At 37.5% G+C, this 15,454-nt stretch overlaps 1 long non-coding RNA gene across 2 annotated transcripts in view; it reads right to left on the bottom strand.

Annotated features, from left to right (window-relative positions):
- The window catches only part of LOC146437378 (uncharacterized), a 291,738-nt gene that overhangs the window by 164,575 nt on the left and 111,709 nt on the right, over positions 1 to 15,454 (bottom strand). The gene's annotated exons all lie outside the window — the stretch shown is intronic.

The raw sequence follows: 15,454 nt of genomic DNA, 5'->3' as shown, positions 1-15,454 counted from the left end.
CATAAAAACCACAGCTAAGTCATTAATCTTTTCAAAAAGCTTGTTGAGATCCCCATAGGCATTTAAATGGATCATAACAGCCTCACATATGAAATATAGAGCTGCAGCTAAGAGTCTGACAGAAGTGCAAATTTGGACAAATAAGACCATCAAAGCTTCAGCTGAAGAGATTTCTCTTCTCTCCACAGGACAAGGGGTTGATAAGACCAATCATGGAGGATGAAACTATAAATGAAATAGAAATGCCAAAGTCAAGCCAGCAACCCATGGACTGTTGAAAGCCTACCTGCCTGAAGACAGCAGCTATTAAATGATTATATCACTGCTGGCAGACTGGCACCATAGGATAAATAATGGAGCATTTGCCCAGAGGTGAACATCCCTGTTGGTCTAGGTGGATTATTATATCACACTCTGAGGAGTGAGCTGAACACTTGGTGTATTAAATCAATGAAATTATGATGTCCTCTTGCACAAATAGAGGGGAAAAAAAAACCCAAATCATCATTCTCTGGGATAAACCCCACAAATCAGAGGTTATCATATTGGTGGACAATGAAAATTGGAATAAAGAGCTTGCAAACGAATCAGTCCTCAGAAAGAACAGGCCCAGGTTTTACTGTTTGCCTCTGGACTAGCTCCAAGCTACTTTCCAGATTAGGCATGTTTGCTCCAGGTTGTTTTATAATATCAGGATAAAGTGTGACACCCAAATCTACTGTACTCTAAAGCTGAAATGGTCAAATTCTCTTACCAAATTTATTCAGAGAGAACTATGAGCTGAGTAAGATGTGCTGAGACCTTTATCACAGAAGCTGTACAATGAGACAAAATGTTTTGCCACATCCTGGGAAAAATATGGATTTGGCCAGAAACAAACACTTTCAAGTTGTTTTTTTTGGGGGGAAGTAGGGTTATGGGGTTTTTTAAAATGGGAAAATATGGAGTAAGAAGAATTTCTGCCCCTGTGAAAGAGACTGCAGGTATGAGAAAAATTAAAACAAGGTTTGCAAAATTAACCTAGAGCAAAAGCAGTAAATGAAATGTCAGTCTCCAGGAAGGACTTTATAAACACCCATACTATCACTATTTGTTTTCATAAACCATTCCACATTTGTCTTTTTAGGACTTGCAAAATTTAGTGTTAAATTAATGTACAAAGTACCACTGTTTCTCCTGCTTGCCCAGCTCTAATGGAAATGCTTAATGTTGTGTTGGAGAATAAACACATTATCTGGCATTTTAAAAGTTATACAGCAGTGATACACAGAAGAACATGAATGTGTGTTTGCATTCAAGGAGGACAAATATGCAGCCTTTGTGATAAGTTACACTTTCCCATCCAGGCATCTTTTCTGAGATTTCTGTGACCTCAGAAGTCAATAATCTTCTTTTTCTTTTTTGAATGGGGTGTAAAACAACTTGGGATTGTTGAGCCAGCCACATGGAGAATTATTTCCATTTTCAGTTAGCTTAGCATATAAATGAAGCATTGCTCTGGCACTATGGTGTAAAAGGTCTGAGAACTCATCTGCTTTAAGCACATGCAGTATTTTGGACAAATACTTCATGAGATGCACAGAAGCTTAAGTAAGCTTATAAGTACACAGGATTAATAAGCAAAAAAACTGTAGTGTTTCAGCTGTGCTGCAGATCAACGAAGAAATCTAATAACAGTGAAATGGTCCAGGCTCCTCACTCCCACAGCAAGTTCAACTCCTGCCTTGATGTCTCCTCCTTGACAGTTTGGGATCACAAAAACTGGACTTGCAAGTGCTGCCTCCATCCCCACTGCTGTGTCTGGCTGGGGAAGAGGATAAGGAGATGCTGCACCAGCCCCATCTAACTTCAAACACTTCACCAAGGCTGCAAATCAGTGCTCTGTGTCCCAAAACGCTCTCTGTAAGTACTTCAAATGGAAAATTCAGCTCAAAGCTACAGGAGATGAACCCTGGGCTGTTCCCACTGCTGAATTCATCAGCAAATAAGGAGCTCTTACTCTTCTGAAATAAGCAGAAAACTACTTGACTTTGGAAAGTTTTAAGTTTCTTGTCCCACTCCCCCATCTAAGAGTGGAGGAAAAACATAAAATGTTAAAAATATTTCATACACTGAAATTAAGAAAAAATAAAAATTTATGCTGCCTCATGTGGATTATTTGGTTTCAATATTTTGTCTTCCATTCATGACATTGATTTGTATTTTTTATGTAATAATTACCTTGGCTTTCTAGATGAAAACCAGTTTCAAAGAAGATCCTTAAACTCTTCCATTTTTAAGATGTCGAAACAGAAGAGGTTGACAGCTCTAAAACCGTTTGCAAAATGGAAAAATAATCAGACTTAGTTTTCCCCTGAAAATGATGAATGGGTGTTTTACAAGGAGGAGATGGCAGAATATCACCAACGATACCTCGATTACTGCTCAGTCAGAAGCTCTGCAAACACTCCCCACCCTCCTCCTGCTCAGAGAGAAGTCAGCTGTCAGAAATGGAGCCTGGACTGGATGTTCTCTGGAGTTCCCTCTCCAGAAAAAAAACCTCCTTCCCCCTGCAAAACCCAACACCATAGAATAGCTCACATTTTTTTGGAACGCAGTAAGAAAATAGTAAAGCAAAAATCCAAGAGAAAGACATCAAAACAGAAAAGTTTGATTAAAGAAGTAATTTCTTCTAAAGAAATACTTTCTACTGCCATTTTTTCTAGAAGTCTGTTTTCTCATTTGCTCTTTCTTCAAGCTGTCAACTACCAAAAGCAGCCAACAGAATTTGCTTAAAGACCATACTAGGGCTACAGAAAAGTCACAAATTATTCCTCCAATATCGTCCTCAGCTGCTTCCCTTTTCAGTGGTTTGTCCTCTGTTCTGCTGCTCCTCAAACTGCCTTCCCTTTGATTTTGTAAATTTACCTCAGGAATGCAGAACCCTGAAACCAAAGTCACAGGTGCTTTACAGCTGATCAGAAATGAATTGCAAATACTTTTTTCCTCTTGTTTTATTTGTCCCTGGTCTTTTTTAGAGATTTCATATAGGTTTTAATTTATATTTAAGCAATCAGACTGCTTTTTAATTCAAGAGAAAGCTTCCTACTTGGAATACATTTTCTTAACAAGAAAATGTGGATTTATTCACACCAAACTGCTTGGCTGTGGCTGCTGCCTCTGCTCTAATTAATATTTAATTATTTATTCGAATTACAGCAGCTTCTATGAGTGTGTGCCAGACCAGAATAGCAGTGTGTGCCAGACTCCAATAGGAGCTGGAGAACAGAATCAGCATTTGCAGGAGCCCAAAGTTCAAATCCCTATCCTGATTTAATTTTTGGCTTTGGGAGGCAGGACAGCAGCTGTCTCCCCTGTGGAGGCAAGAATCACACAGGATCTGACTTGAATGGCTGCTGAGCATCTCAGGGTCGAGAGCTGAGCAGGGTCTGTTGCCTCAGATGTAAAGTGGGATCAGTGCTAAACTGCTTCCCAGAGATGTGCTGAATAATTAGCAGTTGCAGAGGGCTTTGGGATGGAATATTTCTTAACTAGAAGGGGTAATGGAACAATACTCTTGTGTTCAGAACTTCCTGACAACTGTCCCTGTGAGCTACCCATGGCAAATCTTAAATCAGAATTCAGATGAGGAAGAAGCAGAAGAAGCTTCCAGTTTTACAAAGATGCAACTAATGAAAAACATCACACTTCCACACTATTGATCAATGTGATGGGTGAACCCCAAGTCTGATTTTAATAAATGCACACAAAGCTACAGAGAAATGATCCATTTGTACCTGTCTCAAGTTACTTAGGCTTATATTGTTTTTATATTTGAGATTTGCTTTACATGCAATTAAATCAAGTTCAGTAAAATGGTCTTTTGAACAGAGGTAGGAATTACAAATACAAAGTTTTAGGGTTTTTTCATATAAATACTTTACATAATGTCCACTTTATATAGTGTCCATAAAAATCTAAATTAATGAATTTATTTAGTCTAGACAGCCCCACAACAAAATCTTCCCTGTATGCCAGAAGTATCCCCCCATTTACCCAAATAATGTCCTAAATGACAAAAATTTTTCTAGCTGCCATAAGACTCCTAAGGCAGGCTGGAAAAAAAGCACATTACAAAGTGCCACATCTGTAGGAGAGCTATGAGATGGCATGACCTTTTTATTTTTATTTTCCAGTAGTCATTTCCTAATCAAAGCCCAGAAGCTGTTGAGCTCATGAAAATGTCACCTGCAATTTGATGGAGATGGCTTTAATTGCCTATGTGCCACCGTGCATTCTGCAGGGTTTTCTCAATTACTGCAGGATATCTGATTTTGCTCCCGAGTGCAGGACCATGGATAAGCAGAGATGAGGAGATGAACAGGAGCTGGGAGGCTGTGGGGAGCTGCCCCTTCTGAGCACCACTCCCTGAACACTCCCCAACAAAAACAAACAAATAAACCTGGGTAATGACTATCCCATGCCAAATGAGTTAATTAATTGCTAATTTTTCACTCAGAGGCATAAGACCATTGACAGAAACGGGCTTGATGCACAGTAAGTTTGCAAAGGAGCAATACAAAATCTGATGCGGTGCCATCAGTACCAATAGTGCACGAGGAATGAGCAGGGATTTCTCTTTGTCTGACTCAGGCAAATGCATTTTTGGCAACACTAACATCTTTCAGGCATTCCAGTCAAATTTACAAAGTTTAGAAACAAAAGGAGCCACACGAACATTTTCCAATACTTCAAAAACAAAATATTTGTTTTACGGAATGAAGCATGACTTTCCTATCTGAATTTCCTTTTAGTGCTCTTGTAGAAGAAATTAACTTTAAAATATTCAGAAAGAAAGGAAACGTTTCTATTTTGTTCCAAAATATAAAGTCAGATATCCTATTTCATTCAAGTACTCAAATTATTGCAATTATTTAAGAATAAAAATTATATTTAAAAACAATTGTTTGAATAGTTCTACATGTTATATGGATGTGGTTCACTCTCACACAGCTCTTCAGGATTTGAAGGTACCACTTGCAGTTTGGTGAGTACTCTCAAGCACAGAACATATCCCCATGCTTCAATTTATTGAAGCACCAACTTCTAGTAAATACTTACTTTGCCCAATTAATTCCAATTCACTAGGAGCTGAGTATCTCGTTCATATTTTATTTATTTGCATGCCTTTCCCAAACCACCATTATAAAGCTTAATATGCAGAGGTGATCAGAGTGGTTTAGTATTTTTTCCACTGGAAAAAATATATTTCATGAAAAAGGTGTGTCAGGATAAAGAGCCCCCATTCCAACAGGGGTTGGAATGACAGGATATTTAAGGTCCCTTCCAACCCAACCCTTTCTATGATAATAAAGGCTTTTTTACCCAGAATTTTAAGTGTCTTCCTCAAAGTGACAGTAAGACTTGAATCTCCACTTCCTAAGTCCTATGCTGCTGACCTAGGAATATGATTAAAATTTTGAACTATATTTCCAAAAATTTCTATCAAATATTTACTATAAACAAAGGAGTTTGCAGACAAATACCATTACAATTTTCCTTACAAGTTGCTCACAAGATGTTCCTACAAGTAATAATTCCCTCTCATTTGGCCAATGTGTAAATTTCGTTCTTATGAAGATTACAAAAAAAAAAATAGAAATCACCCAGATGAACTACAATTCTGTTGAAGATCACAAAAGGTTTAACCCAATATTAGCACTAATGAGTCAGCAAGGCACCTCATAATCCCTTCAGAAGGACTGGATGCAGAAATAATTATTTATTAGGACAGTACCTGACAAGATTGTTGTTTTGATGAATTGGCACATATGGAACTTGGAGATGATGAATTGCACTGATGTCAATGCTATTAAAAGTTGTTTAATATGCACATAATTTGATTTATGAATTTTTCAAAATAGAAGAGCACTCTCATCTCATATGAATTAAACCATTCACATTGCTAAATCATAGCAATAGTACAGGCAATAGATACTGAATAAAATCTTCCACTTTGTAGCTCTGTCCATTCTCAGCATGTTTAATTGTAGAATATGACAATCAATACATGGATCTACATTCTTGTGAAGTCAGAACTGACTTTATCATTGAAGAGAGAATGGTGAAAATACTTGGTAGTTCCACCTAGTCAGCAATATCTGGCTTAAGCTCATACTTGTTAAGTAGAAGTGTCCATGAGGTGTTTCTCTTTCCATACACTGTGATACATCATTTTTAGGTACTTCTAGTCATGTAGTTCTATGGTTCCCTCATCTGTAATATTCCTAACAAAACGAAGCACAATGGAATAGAATAATTCATAAAAACTAAAATGCTGCAGGTTTATACATATTTTATTTATATCCCTCTTCAGAGTCTTGTACTAGCACTCCAGACACACCAGATCACGTCTCTTCCTACAAATCTAACTCTAAAGCCTTATACAATGCCACTTTTACTACTGAAAAATGAAGAGGGAAAAAAAAAAGAGACACTTTATTAATGGAAAATATGAGTTTTCCCCTTCTTCAAGGAGAGCCCTGGCCATGAATGGGCACCTAAAACTTCAGAACAAGCTGAAAATCCCCTGGGGAAAAAAAGAACTTCCAAGATGTGCTAAATATCAATGATGTCAGACTAGTTGCTCCTGAGGACTCATCAGAAACTAGAGCAAAATGCTTTAAAATGCACACAGTTAAGGTACACAGCAGTAGTTTTGTTCCAGCTAAATACAATAACTAGCTAAAGCTCAAACAGAAAACACACTGCTCTGTGTGTATAGTAATTCTCCCTGCCTTCTGCGGGTTCAGAAGGCCAAATACTTATCTTCTAAGAATGTCTGAGAATCCTAGGGAATTGCCCTAAATCCATACAAACTGTGAGTAAATTTGGGGCACTGTAAAAACTGTCCTTTATATTTAGGCAACTTTTTGGAGCATGTTCTTTTGACTCCTTAATTTTCCTTTGTAACAGCAAAAGAGCAGTGGAGGGATCACACTTGAAAATTATCCGACTAGGAAAATTTCCAATAAAAATACAGTGGTGAGCATCAATGAAGTTTTACTGCCAGTTCTCCAAAGCCACATCTCTCCAGCACTGCCATGACAACAGCTCAGGATGTTTCCCTTGCCGGACAGCAGTGAGGATACAGAAAAAAGCCTCAAACAGCCCACCCAAGCACATGGCAACACCACAGGCCACAGGCATGTTAAAGCCAATGGATGGTTCAAACTCAAGTTCAGAGAAAAGCAACATAAACAATTCCTAGAAGATTATTTATATTTTTTTCCAAAGGTCAAGAAGCATTTATGCAGTGGAAAAAGAGCTGCCTGGCCTGCTTCGTCCATCTGTAGGTGTTTAAATGTTTTTCAGTTTCTATCCAAACTCTAAAAATTATGCAGAAAATTCACTATTCTTTCCCTCCCTAGCAATCCATCAACCTTAATTATAATTGTGCTGGAAAAACATAGCGCTCTTTATGGAACCTTTTAAAGCCTGAGTTGTTCTGCTGCCATTATAAAAAAGCTAAATCGCTGAGCAATTTAATTTAATTTCTCCAATACTGCCTCATGTTTTCTAAACAAGAACCATAACTCTTTTAAGTTTGAAACATCTGAAATATTGACTACAGTGCACTTTCTTTTGAGAGTAAAATGTATTAAATGAGTTATCTTTGTCATTCAACAGAAGCCATAATGAAGTATAAGTGATTAGAATGTGTTATCTATACATTTTTTCTGTCCTACTAAAACTGAAGTTAAATAGAGTTTTGGGATGAGAAAGTGTAGGCTTATGTTACTACTGGCAAAAAGAAACTTGTTTGCCCACAGAAAAGCTGTGCTTATGGCAGCACACTCCTCAATACTTGGACTGGTAGGAAGGGTTGGATGGAGAGAAGGTGATTCTGTGGAGTTCCCAGTTTCCAGGTGGGTTTTCCAGATGCCTGAGGACTTTTCTTTGTCTTTTTGTCTGATCAAAGCCTTTTTTTTTTTTTTTTGCACATAGTCAACTTTTTTTCTTCCACGTAGATATAAAGGGAGTTTTGAATTAGCATTCTGGGGAGCCTAAATGAATATATAACACCATTTTTTGTCATTTGGTCATTTTTTTCCATATGAATTGTATTCCAGTGCAGAAGCCTACTTAAAAGTATACAAATATACCATGTTCACCTAACAAATGTACAAAAAATGATAAAATCCTCCGCAATGTACCAACACATCTAAAGAATCATAGAAACAGCTATATTAAAAGATAGCTCAAAGAGACATTTTTTCATATGATTTGAACAGAAAACAAGCAAACAAGCAAGTTTGAAACTTCAGTGATTTAATAAACAAATGAAAGCAGAATCAGAAAGAGCTCACCATCTAACTTCTTTGAAATATTAATGGCAGAGAATTATCTAGTTAGTCCTTCCAAAATGGAACCAAATGAAAAGCCCTAGAGATCAGGACACCCCTGTTAAGACTGTCAGTTCTCATAATCTCAATTTTCTCAAGGCTTCTCCATTTTCAGATCTGAATTAATTCTGGATGCAGTTGGGCAACAGATGGGATGTTACTGAAATGCTCTAACACATCTCATAATTAACTGCCTAAATTTCATCAACTACTTTACTGTTCTTTCCCATCTCCTCCAGAGATAAGTGCATGTGGAAACTTGCATTGATACAATTTATGCCATGGGATTTTACAGACAGGAAAAGTCTGACAGCCTAGAGAAGGCTGACAAGGCATATTTTCTTCCTCTTAAAAAAAGAGATGTATATATATGCACACACATAGAGACCTCTCAATCGTTGCAGCAAATTATAAATGATGCATGAAATGAAAAATTCCTGTTGGGTGCACTAAGAAGTGTATAGACAGTGCCACCATGGAATCAGAATTTGCCATGTCATTCACTTACTGAGACATTGACTTGAAAGTCGACAGAAAAAGCATCATTACACATTTGAACCTGCACAGTATTTGTACATTTTCCATTTGTTTTCCAAGTCTGTTCAAAATTATCATATTGCCAACCATCAATCACATCAAGCCATGTTTCTGTGTTAGAAATAGGCAGAGAGGGTCAGTAAATCCAGATTTTTATACAGGAACCTCAAGGATCAGTGGATTGCTAAATTGGGGTTTTCCTCTGCAATTAAAAAAAATAAAAATAAGTCTTAGTTTACTCTCAGTTATTATTTGCAATCCAATTAGCCATATTTGCTTGATTTTTGCCATCGTAACTATTGTGAGACAAACTTTGACTTGAAGGAATTTTTAATGGTGTAAGGATTTCACTTTTTGACCATCAAAGCAATGCAGGCAGTCAAGCATTTTCATTCTAGTGTACGTGGAAGAGCTGTTTCTCATTTTGCTGCTCATATCAATAGCTTGAGCATACTCTGTGTAAGAGACTTTGGGAAGGATCTGCCTGTAATATAAACTGAAAACAATATCTCAAGAAGACAAAAAGGTGAACCCTTTGGAAAAAGGTAACACAGTAACAGAAAAGCTAAAGGTCAGACCCAAGATATTAATGGGAAAGGAGAGATTTTGGAGTATGAGATCAGATAAAGCATTCATGGTCTGATCTGTTCATCTGTAAATCATCTGGATTTTGTGCTATTGCAGGCTGAACATGTGAAAAGGGGGACATAACACCAGCTGGAAACAAGGCATTGCTACATCCTGCTCTACACAAAAAAGTCAAAGTGTTGTTCACATTTTCTAAAAGACAAGTATCCATTCAGGATCTTAATCCAGTTTGAAGCACACAAAGCTCATAAATGTAAAATATTTTGCTTTGAGAACTGGGAAGAGCAATCCAAACATCCTCCAGATATCATCACTCTCTATGCCTCAGAGTTAAAATGCTGTAATTTCACCAGTTTGCCTCCTCTTCTGCAGGCAAACACGTATCTGCAGCTGTAATTCACACACAGGTGCAGCTCCAGACACTTCTGCTTCTAATTAAACAGCATTGAGCTGCAGGTGTAAATCAGTCACATTTTAGTTGGGCTTCATTTCTGGGTGCAATTTTAGTCTCGGGAAAATGTCAGTCCTAAATTTGTTCTCTCTGTGCAAAAGTTCACTGTCCAAAGTAGGTCCCCATTCCATTATATGCAAAAGCAGAACAATCCCAACAGACTAAGTAGAAAAACAAGAGATAAATTACCATTGAAAGATGTAATACTGATATGAAGAGCAATCAAGGAATTGACAAAAAGATAACTGACCACAATCAGCTCCTTTCAGCATTTCATTTGATGTGTTTTTAAGGGAATGTTTAAATAACTATGGTGTAAAATGATGTTTAAGACTTTGCATGATGGATCAGAGAGGGAGATCTGTGTCACAATACATTTTCAGAATGCATCTCAGGGTAGGTCTTTCTTTTCTCTCCCCAAGTACACCTCAGGTCTGTCTTTTGTCTTGCTAATCAACAGAGACATCCAAAACCCCACAACATTCAGAGCTAAGCTCAATCTTGGTGGGTTTACAGTCACAACACACTATTTGCAAAGCCTCCAACATGCATTTAATCACCCTATCCAGGTGAAAAAAAATTTCCAAAAGCAAGAGTCTGGAAGCTCCATCTTCTGGAAGAGCCTGTAGTAATCTAATATAAAACATAACTGTTTACCAAATACAAGAATGTTCCACTACCACATGCTGATCATCCCATCTCACTTGAGGATCTACTGATGAAACTCAGAGTGAGCCCTGACCTGAGCTATGAGAGGGATGCAGGAATTCCTACAATTTCTGTAGGCATCTTGTATCCAATCTGCCATTTTTCAGTGAAGAACCAAAAAAAAAGGGAAAATTGTGGTAGAATCCCATGGTCATATATAGACCTTAGAGCAAATATATGAAAAAACTCATCTTCAAGCTCAAGGTAAAAATCAATGTATGAGGCTATGAAAAGTTCATGAAACAAATTTGGTTTGGGGAAATTCAAGAGTGGAATCATCTTCCACAAAATTTGTGCCTGCCTCCAGCATCCACCTTTTTGAAGGCCACAGAATTTTCTTGAGCAAAAAATTGATTTATGAAAATAGCATAACTTTAGAGGTCATTTCACTGCCACTGCAGATTTTGTTTGGAATATATCGGAATGCCATGCTGACAGGGTGAAGCCTAAAACTTTCATGCAGACATGAAGAGATTTGATTCAAATCCACTGCTCTATGTAAAGGTGTTTCTAGGGACCTCAATGGGATTTGGACCAAGTCCTTTACTTAATCCTTATCTTGACTTGTTTTTTTCATAGCAGATAAAACTAAAAGTTCATGAGTTTCTACAGGCTTAGAGCACTGATGTTTATCTCCTCTTGCTAAGGGCTTCCTGTTTCAAATATTGTTAAGGAGAAGAAAGGAAAAAAGAAATCTTTAATTGTTAATTATCTGAATATGTATTTCAGAAATTTTCACTTATGACTGTGAATGCAAAAGGATTTATTTATGAAGCAAAACAACATGCAATATGCAGTAGTAGTTCATCAAAGCTAGCTAACATTTCACTTTCATTAAAGTTGAATAATTTCTTACTAAGTAGAGTCACTGTATATCTAATTTTCTTATAACTGTGGTGAATACTCAGTAAAAAAATAGTAGATCTTGCAGTCAGATAACTACTAAGATCAAAGTTACTCCTAGTAGCTATTACACTGTTAAAAAGAGGTAACACTGTGAATAAATAAACAAATCAGCTCATAATTTATTAAAAAAGCTGAAGAGCTGGTTTGCCAAGGCAAGCTTTCACTTAGAGTTTCTAAGACCTGAATAATTCTAGTAGCTACTGGCAGTAGGCTGGCTCACATATCAACAGTAATGAGGGTCAAGCAAGAAAAGTGCTGCTTTTCTGAGTTTTTCCAATGTTCTTACTAAAGTTGATTACACCATCCTCTATATCCAAGCAAATGTTTCAGGAGCAAGGGATAGTAAGTAGTGGTGCCTCCCAAACTGGTATATTCTGAATAATTACAGATACTGAAAAGAGGAGCAGAACTTTCTTTATGTGATGAAATTCACAACCATGGGAACAACCTCTTCCTCATAATTTATATCAAAGCCACATTTTTCACATTTTCATGCTTATCCCAACCCAAACACCATATTTTTACATACATGAATGCAACTGCATGGATTTTCAACAGACTGGATAAGTCCAAATCCCATTCAGGTTTCAGGGATGAAATGCTCCATGATATTACAACAACTGGATTTTTCAATTAATGCTCCAACATTAATTTACTTCACAATTTTACGCACAACATTTTTAACATACTGATCCAACAGGATTTGTGCCAGCTCAGCAATTTGCAGTCTGCAGCACTTTTATTTATTTAGTGTGAAACGTTCATGAGTTTATTTATTCCCTAGGAGAAGGAAGGACCCACAAGGATTATATTATAATCCCTCTGGATCTGTTAAATTTGCATATATTAATGGCTAAATAAAAGAGAAAGCTTTGGGAGCCACAGCACCAGTAAAGGCAACATGAACCAGTTTCTCATTTACAGCATGAAACAAGCCTGGTGATATAAAGGTCCAGAAATGCATATTTATATTCTAACCTGGCTGTCTGATTAGAGACCTGCAGGGGTGGCTGTGCTGGTAACCAAGCAGCAAGAAGCTGATTGTTACATCTGCTCTGCAAAAACATTTGACCAGAGAAACAAAAAGCTCCAGCTGCAGCAACAAAAATCCCAGAGTTTTCTAATTGTTTGCACGAGAGCCTGCTCAGTTGAACATCAGGGATCACAGTGAGGAAAGAAAGGCTGCACTGTCTTCAGGTGAGAAAAAGCAATAACACATGATTTTAATAAATCAGAAAGGATTCTTTGCATTAACATAAAATGAACTCAACAAGGCACCAAACTCATGTTCAAGTGATCACTGTGCAGCAAGAATCTTAAAACTAAGATTTGAATCTGAAATGTCAGTGCATCGAATGGAATTCTATTGCCCATCTAAACCAACTTCATTACCTTTATTAGGTGTGAGCTGATGGAAAGGCTCTGAAAAGGAATGAATAAATACACCAAATAAATTTTATATTCATTTTTCTGACTTTATGCTTACACAAGCCAAGGTGCACTTAGTGTAAGGCAAAGCACTCTATAGAAAAGAAATGGAAACAAAATTAAGCAACTGCCATCACAGAATTAAATAATTGACACTGCAGTCAATGTAGTAATGACACCTTCCCACAGCAAACACCCTGTAAAATTCCTTGTAAGACTAATTTAAAAGTAAATGTTTTGCTGTTAGTTAAATGTTAATGTAAAAGCAAATCAGGAAAGATACCCATATCCTCAGGTCATGATTCTTAGAACCTCTGCAATTATTGCAGAGCCCAAAAGTTAATAGCTGTCAGAATTACTGCTGGTGTTTTGAATACCCTATCCCACTGGTTAGCAAACAAAATGGAATAAGCCTATTAAATCAGGAATGAGTAAATGCAGCTTGGGCATTGTTATACTTTGCCCACATATTAGAGGGCATTCAGAATTGCCTTTCACTAAATCGTTTCGTGTGAGTATTTTCTTCAGGGTCATGTGCATTTACTCACAACTCCTCTCACTTTTGTTCTGTGCTATAATACACTGCTGAAGGAACAATGTCCAGGGATTATGGACATTACAGGTCTTATTGCTTAGTTACCATATTATAAAAACAGTTAAAACCCAAAGGAGAAATCTTCAGATATGTTAGAATGCTTTGCTACAGCCATTACCTCACAAATATCAGATGCACTAAACTGTTAGAGTTTCAGAACTCTAAAATAGCCTTTATGGACCTTTTTACCAACCATTCAGTGCTAAAAATACCAGAGATGGCTGTGAAACCATAAGGAGATGGGTTTTGTTAATGAATGCCTCTGTAGATGCAACACATATGCAAGAAAATTGCCTATTGAGAGAACTGCTCTGAGTGTCTCCTCCCTGGGCTGTTACAGCCCATGCCTTGTTCTTCACCAAATGTGGGATCTGATTTCCCAGCCTTGTGATGTGGAAGCAATAAGCAATTTAATGACAGAACAGAAAAACTGCAGGGGCAGCATGTTTCCTTTCAGTAATTTTGTGCAATTTTGAGAAAGAATATTTCCCTCTTCCACAGCTATTCCCTTCTCTTTTTAAGGAATCCTATAAAAGAATACTAGAATTAGGCACAGCAGCAACATCTGTACTGCCCATCTGTACTGCCCACAGCTGTGAGACCATGCCAGGGCATATTCTGGCTGTTTCCCTGGGACAACACATCCAGGAGCTGGTTTGGAGCAGCTGACACACACTCTGGGAAGATTTTGGATGTGATAAGTGTCATCCTACACTTGTGGGCCTCCTCAGCTGCACAAACAGGCAACACACAGGACTCTGAAAGTGTCCCAGCCACCTGCAGGGACCTCTTTTCTCTCACTGCAATGTCTAAGATGTCATTCTGCACTGCTGCAGCCTCAGCAAGGCTCGAGCAAACTGCAGGTCTCAGAAGAACATCACCTCTGCTGTAGCCTCTAGAAAAAGCGAAATAGTTCCAGCTCTGCATTCCTGTTGAGTGAGCAGCAGGCACAGGACATAAGGAGCAGCCAGGTACACTCCCAGCACCCCGAGCTCTGTTAGTATTCTAACACACATCTCCTTAAAGCACACAGAGCAGAGTCCTTTAATCTTTTCTAAAGACTCTGAAGCAGTATCTCTTGAAACACATTTCTCTTGAGCGTTCTTTTACTGCACTTCATTTTTTATAAAACAATTTACTGTTGACTGGGAACTTGGAGCACAATGGTTTATTGCACTAATCCAGCTCCTCCACATCCTCAGTCCTCTAGCCAAAAATATGCAAATGGTTTTGAAGTGTTGAGTGTACCTGTACAGCTAAAATTCTTTTGCTGAAGCCATGAAAACAATGCAGTTGTTTTTGTCTTGCCTCTAACATATCTGAAACATCACATCTGGCATGGAGGACAAGCAGCCAGGAGCTTTTCAGTTTTCAAAATTGCTCACCATAACATCATAAACTGTATTTGAGCGAGAAGGGAATACAGCAAACCTTACATTGTCAGAAACACAAATGCTGCCTGAGGACCAATCTTTCCAAATAGTTTTCCATTAAAAAAAAAAAGTTGAAAACATCACACTTCTAATAGAAAAACTAAGGGATGCAACTTGCAACATCTGTTAGGTTTTGATGGCATTTTTAAGCAAATCTTGTTCTTACATTCTTTCAGATATAGAAGTATAGTCCTCTTTTAAAAAGTAAGAATTTACTTTTAGAAGTCATTATTCTAAGTAGTCTGATGTAAAACAAGTAACTAAAGCATTTGAACACATGCCAAGTTGGGAAAATTATTTTTAAAGTACATTCTACAGTGAAGCAGCATTCAGAGAAATGTGTAGCTCACTTTTGCAATTTTAATCTCCCTGAAATGGATTCTGGGGTGTAATGCAAATAAACACTCTGTTGAAAATATATTCA

Source organism: Lichenostomus cassidix, chromosome 4A, assembly GCF_008360975.1.
Source record: "Lichenostomus cassidix isolate B80296 chromosome 4A, HeHo_3.0, whole genome shotgun sequence".
Lineage (NCBI taxonomy): Eukaryota > Metazoa > Chordata > Aves > Passeriformes > Meliphagidae > Lichenostomus > Lichenostomus cassidix.
Note: the sequence above shows the minus strand (reverse complement) of the source record. Positions and strands in the feature narration are given on the sequence as shown.